Raw genomic sequence first — 6,923 nt, 5'->3', positions numbered from 1 at the left:
AAGCAGGAGAGGGTTCTCTCTCTGGACTGTTCCTGCACCAGCCTGGGGGCTCCCGGTCCTGCCTTCATGGTAGCAGCTCGTGTCTCACGCCTCCTTTGGATCCACTTCTCGCACTGCGAAGCAGTCTTTCGGGTGTTGTCGCATGTCATCGGCAGCCATGAACATGTAGATAACTGCCTTGTTGCTGTGTGTAGTTCACGCTAGAGAGCTCTAGCTACATCATAATGATTCGCGTGTATAGAATTTACTGTGGACCAGGCGGTTCGAAGCAGCTTACATACACTGATCCCATGAATTCTCACAATAACCTATTGATGAGGAAGCAGGAGCCTGGCTGAGGACAAAGCAAGAGCTGGCACCTTGCACCCCCTCTCCACCCGCTCCCCTCACATTCCTCAGGCACCCCTGGCTGCCCTAAAAGAAAAACAAACAGTTAACTTGCAGAGATCACAATCCTACAAGGCAGGAGTCTCCCTTGGTTTACAAATGTCCTTGAGATTTACAACAAAGAAGTTACCTTATCAATAGCCCAATTTCCAGAGGCACATAACTCAGTTCCTCAAGCCCTAACATCACCCTCCCCTCCATAAACAAAACTGAAGGAGGCTGAGGTAGATGGATAAGTAAATAAAGTCAAATTTCTTCTAAACCTAAATCTCACTCACAGGGACGCTTGATAGCAGGAATGGGACATTCCACCAGGAGACTCCCAGCTGTCTTCATGGTAGTGCCTCATTAGAGGGAAAATGGCCTTGGCTTGATAATAACCAGGCTTCAATATCCTGACAGTCTTCTTTACCCAGATAGCTCTTCTGAACGCCCCCTTTGTCCTCACCTACCCAACTCCTGTGTATATAACCAACCACTCCTCACATCCCCGGGGCAGCCGCTCTTTCTGCCCATGGGTCCTGTCCCCGTGCTTTAATAAACCACCATTTTGCACCAAAGATGTCTCAAGAATTCTTTCTTGGTCATCGGCTCCGGACCTCAGCCCACCGAACCTCACCTAGGTTCTAGAACTTCATCACTATCAAGAATGTAAAACGTTATTATTCCATGTTTCAGATAAGGTATTACAGAGAGGTGACCTGACCTTCCCAAGGTCCTTCTAAACTCCTCAAACGGAACCTGTCCCACAGTGAACTTACTGTCTTCCCTTAGGCAGAATACTAAAAGCTACTAAAATGGGCTACCCCCATTTTATTCATTTTAATGATATTTAAATATATTAATGATATATAAATGATATTTAATATTAATATAAATATTGATATTTAATGATATTAGCTTCTGTGGGGTTGGAGGAAACTTGTTTTTATATGGATGAACCACCAGATGCTGCATACAGCACTCTAGTGTTTTTTCATCAAAATAGCAACATTGTTCTCCCTAATTGCCTTGCTAGCAAGTGAACTTTGAGCTTACAACATGGATGTATTCCAATATAACGTCATTTTGTCTATGTTCCACATTGAGCTTTTACAGAAGGAGACGATTTGCAAATAGGATTTTGTTGCTCAAAATGTTTGAAAAGCCCACGGAGCCCCTGATCCCTTCCTGGGTCATAGGGACAGCAGAAGCCTTCTGTTTGGAAACCTGGGGGACCATGTGCGCTCCGAGGGCCGGCTGTAATGACCCAAGTCATCACTCCTGAACGGATCATAAGCCGCGGCAAATGGTAAAGACCTCACGAAATAGGTACACCACATTTCATGTCATTCTTCTTTTTCATTTTTTTTTCTTTTAAGTGGGCTCCACACAGAGTGAAGCCCAGCATGGGGCTTGAACTCACAACCCTGAGATTAAGACCTGAGCTGAGATCAAGAATTAGACACTGGACTGACTGAGCCAATGCCTGGCTAGGGTCATTTTTTACATGCATCTCAATGTATGCACAGGGAGATTGGAGATTGTGTAGAGATTGGAGCGGGCATTGATTACTTGGCTGCCCAGAACAATGATCCCAATGACACCAATGATGACAAAGACAAGACAATAGTTAGCACTTCTAGAGGGCTGAATGGGTAATAGGTGATCTTTTAAGTGCTTTGCATATAGAATCTCATTTGAGGATTAAAGTTGAAACTATTGTCTTTGTTTTACAAATAAGCAAACTTGACACATTGGCACATTAAGTAATGCGCTTGAGCACACAGAGCTAGTAAGCAGCTGGGCTGGGCTGAGATGTCAATCGGGTCTTGGCAGTCTTGCTGAGGGAAAGAGATACCTGGTGGTACAGCAAATAGGTCACAAAGCATTTTAATTGCAGATTCTTCTAGAATCTAGTAAACCAGAGTTTACTGAGGGTAGTAATAATGTGTCCTGTTTCAATGCACTTTTCTTTCTGTTCTGTGTTTGTGCATACTTGGTTACAATGGTGTGTGTGTGTGTGTGTGTGTGTGTTCTGTGATCTGACCCAGTCTCCAACCTTATATCTCTTTCCTTTATCCATTACCACTACTTTTTCAAAAAAGATGTTATTTATTTATTTGTCAGAGAGAGGGAGAGCGAGAGAGTGAGCACAGGCAGACAGAGGCAGAGGGAGAAGCAGGCTCCCTGCTGAGCAGGGAGCCGGATGTGGGACTCCATCCCAGGATGCTGGGATCATGACCTGAGCCAAAGGCAGCTGTTCGACCCACTGAGCCACCCAGGTGTACCCCCTTACCACTACGTTACACTCCACCCCCATCCTCAATCCACTCTAGCCTCATCAACATGCCAAACTCTATCCCCAGATGTCCACATAGCCCTCACTCACTCATCTTTTCCAAATCCTGTTTGAGTATCATCTTTAACACCAGTATCTTCTCTCAACACTGTATACAAAATAGGGGGGCCAAATAATGCCATTCGCAATCTCCCTTACACACCTTCATTATTTTAATGATGCTTATCTCTACTTGACATGTATTTAAGTTATCTGTTTACCCCCTTCCTTTCTCCACTCCAGATGTAAGCTCCTCTGTTTTGACCAATGTTGTATCTGAAATAAACACATAATAAGTATTCGTATTGTCCTGGGCATTCTTTATTAGGTTCAGTCCCAGGCACTTTTATTGAGCTCGTGACCGATATTTTACAACGTTTACCTTTCCACCATGTGAGGACACAGCAAGAAGTCCGCAGTCTGCAACCTGGAAGAGGCTTGTCACCAGAACTCGACCACACTGGCACCCTGATCACGGCACCCAGCCTCTGGAACTAGGAGAAATTAATTTCTATTGTCCATAATGGGACCCATCGTATTCTGGTACAGCAGTCCAAACAGGCTAAGACATGCCTGTATTTATTCTTAGAATTCAAGAATTGGTATTCTATCCACCATTTAAAAATGGTATTTGTACTTCTAAACTTCAAATATAGTCATGGTACTAGGATTATTAAGTAGATACAATATATTTTCATATAGCAACACGAAAAAATGATTATATAGATAATAGAGCCCTCCGTAGCGGCTTTTAGTATTCTGCCTAAGGGAAGTATTGTATTTCATTGTAGATTATTTTTGTGTTCTACAGATCACCTGTGCAGACCCACCCCAGGAGAAAAAACAATCAGTATTGCAACAAGTATAACATGGAATTGTTTAGTTTTCATTAGTAATTTACAGCAGAAAAGTGTTCTTTTGGGAACGGCATACAGAATCTTGAGTAAGACAATCTTCATTGGGCCCCTGGTTGGCTCAGTGGTTAAGTGTCTGCCTACGGCTCAGGTCATGATTCCAGGGTCTTGAGGTCCAGTCCCACATTGGGCTCCCTGCTTGGTGGGGAGTCTGCTTCTCCCTCTGCCCCTTCCCCCTGCTTGTGCTCTCTCTCACAAAATAGATAGATAAAATCTTTTTTTTTTTTTAAAGATTTATTTGACAGACAGCGAGAAAGACAACACGAGCAGGGGGAGTTTCCTGTGGCACAGACCCAGACGTGGAGCTCAAACCCAGGACCCTGGGATCATGACCCAACCTGAAGGCAGACACTCAATGGCTGAGCGACCCAGGCACCCCAAAATCCTTTTTAAAAGGCCATCTTTATCATCTTGAGCTCTATTTTACAAAGAGAATCTACCTAAGAGAAATACAGCAAAGCATAGTAGCTTATAGTTTACTTATTTCCTGGATAAGAAGCAAAGAAATTTGAGGTGCCTGGGTGGCTCAGTGGGTTAAAGCCTCTGCCTTCAGCTCAGGTCATGATCCCAGGGTCCTGGGATCAAGCCCCGCATCGGGCTCTCCGCTCAGCGGGGAGCCTGCTTCCTCCTCTCTCTCTCCCTCTCTGCCTGCCTTTCTGCCTACTTGAGATCTCTGTCTGTCAAATGAATAAATGAAATCTTAAAAAAGAAAAAAAGAAATTAATACTGAGTGGCTGGTTCCCATGTGCTCAGTGCACCTGCCGGTTGCTTTATATCCATTACCTTATTTACTTTAAGAAGAATGTTCCTATTTTATTTTTATGTTTTAAAGTTTCATTTATTTAAGTGATCTCTACACCCAACATGGGGCTCGAATTCATGACCCCGAGATCAAGAGTCTCATGCTCTTCTGACCAAGCCAGGCAGGTGACCCAGAATATTCCTGTGTTAAAGATAGTAATTATTGGGGCGCCTGGGTGGGTCAGTCATTAAGCGTCTGCCTTTGGCTCAGGTCATGGTCCCAGGATCTTGGGATCAAGCCCCAAATTGGGCTCCCTGCTCAGTGGGAAGCCTGCTTCTCCCTCTCCTGCTCCCCCTGCTTGTGTTCCCTATCTCACTGTGTCTCCCTCTGTCAAATAAATGAATCAAATCTTTAAAAATATATAGTAATCATCCTTTAAAGACAAAGAAATGAAGGCTCAGGGAGCTTAGTCCAAAGTCACACCAGCAGAAAATGACATTGAAGTCAGAGCCAGGTATCATTTAATTCACAAATCCGTGATATGCTCACAATATTCAGCCTCATCAAGAAGAGATGATCATTTTCTGATGGAGATATAATTATACATCAAACTACTTGGTTTGGTTGAGCTACAGCTCGTGTAGTATCCCCTTCAGCTGCCACCCAGAGATGACTTTTGGGAACGAGAGGCACTACTAGGAGTGATTAAGAGCACAGGTTGTAGAATCTGAAGCTTGCGTTTGAATGTGGGCTCTACCATGAAGTAATCTTTCTGTGTCTTAGTTTTCTCATCTGTAGAATGGAGACACTAGTCATATCCAACTCAGCGTTTGTTATTGGGAATATGGAGTAACATGAAGTTCTTAGGATGATTCTTGGCATATAGGAGATGTCAATAGATCTTAGCTAATTGATTTGTGTAGGAAATTTTATTTTACAACAGCAGAGGGAAGGAAAAGGCTTTGGAGAGAGAGGAACCTGAATAAAACACAGTGGGATAGAATGGTTCCTGGGATATAGTGATTAGCTGGTGAAGGCCAGCAGTCAGAGAAGCTATTTTGTTGAAAGACTTTATGGGAAATCAGTAGGAGAACCCCTCTACATCTAATCTACAGAGGCAAAGATAAAGCCATCCTTCCCCACCTCTTCATGAACCTAGAACCTTCTAACCCTATGAAGATTGGCAGCCTGAGAGTACAAAGGGGTAAAAGAGTCAGTTTTCTTTTGGCTAAAAATGAGACCCCTTCATTTGAGCAGCCCATGGATGTTTTCCAGGAGAGCCAGAGCAAGTAAAAGAGCAAGGTGGGCCCCAGAGTCTGGTTTATGGTTGTGAAGCTTCTAGAGCTTCATTATATACTCCCAGAAATGCCTGGGTGACCTTGCAAGGAATGCATGAACAGAAGGCAGGAGCAGCGATTTGAGATGATCAATTTTAACACAGTATGATGTTATATCTTCAGATTGGGAAAACCTAAAACTTTTTGTCAGATTTTAAGATTTATATTATATGCACCCATGGGTTTATGCAGAATGATATCTCTGGATCGTGACCCCTTAATTCTGCACATTCATTAGCCTCACCCCCCCATAAATATAATGTAAAGCAAAGATTTATCTAAATGATAGAATCTCTGACTTCCAGAAATTATTTTTATGTTGTTAGAAATCAAGAGAAAAGGGGCACCTGGGTGGCTCCGTGGGTTAAATCCTCTGCCTTTGGCTCAAGTCATGATCCCAGGATCCTGGGATCGAGCCCTGCATTGAGCTTCTGCTAGGCAGGGAGCCTGCTTCCCCCTCTCTCTCTCTGCCTACTGTGACCTCTTTCTGTCAAATAAATAAATAAAATCTTTAAAAAAAAAGAAGAAGAAGAAATTAAGAGAAAAAATATTTAAAAAAAAAACTTAGGATATAAAGATCACACACGCAAAAGAATACATAATGCTTAAAATGATAGTAAACCATATCCATGTGTCTACTACCAGCTTGGGACATCGCCAATGGTTTGTTACTTTCTGTTACAGTTGGTACAGAGGAATGTTGTTGACATTAGTAAACCAACTGAATCTAGAAACTTGGCTAAACTTTATTTTTTACAACTTTAATGATTTGTTGATTCTTTTAGGCTTTCTCTAGAGATACTCCTATCCAGTTATATCACCAGCAAATAACTACATAAAATACATACGAGTTCAACTCATTTAATCCTCTCCTAGATAGCTCATTTCATTTTCACAACCACCATTGAAGTAGGTATTATTTATTGCCCTCACGCTACAAAAAGAGACCTGAGATATAGAGATGTTAAGGATTGTGCCTGGGGTCATATAATATGCAGCAGAGCCAAGATTTTAAATTTAAAACCTAGTAGTCCAGCTCTAGGGTCTGTGATCTTAACTTCTCGGTATATAAATCATTGCCATTCAGATTTTGTCTCTTCCAACACCCTAACCAGCCCCTCCCCCTTTCTCCCCCCTCTTCCTATATTGGACTGTACTGTATTCCCTCCTACTATGTTGAACATCAACAATGATAACGTTCTTGTCTCATTCCAAGTCTGCAA

The sequence above is a fragment of the Meles meles genome, chromosome 18 (assembly GCF_922984935.1).
Source record: "Meles meles chromosome 18, mMelMel3.1 paternal haplotype, whole genome shotgun sequence".
Taxonomy (NCBI): domain Eukaryota; kingdom Metazoa; phylum Chordata; class Mammalia; order Carnivora; family Mustelidae; genus Meles; species Meles meles.
The sequence above is the reverse complement of the archived record's forward strand: the minus strand, read 5'-3'. Positions refer to the sequence as shown.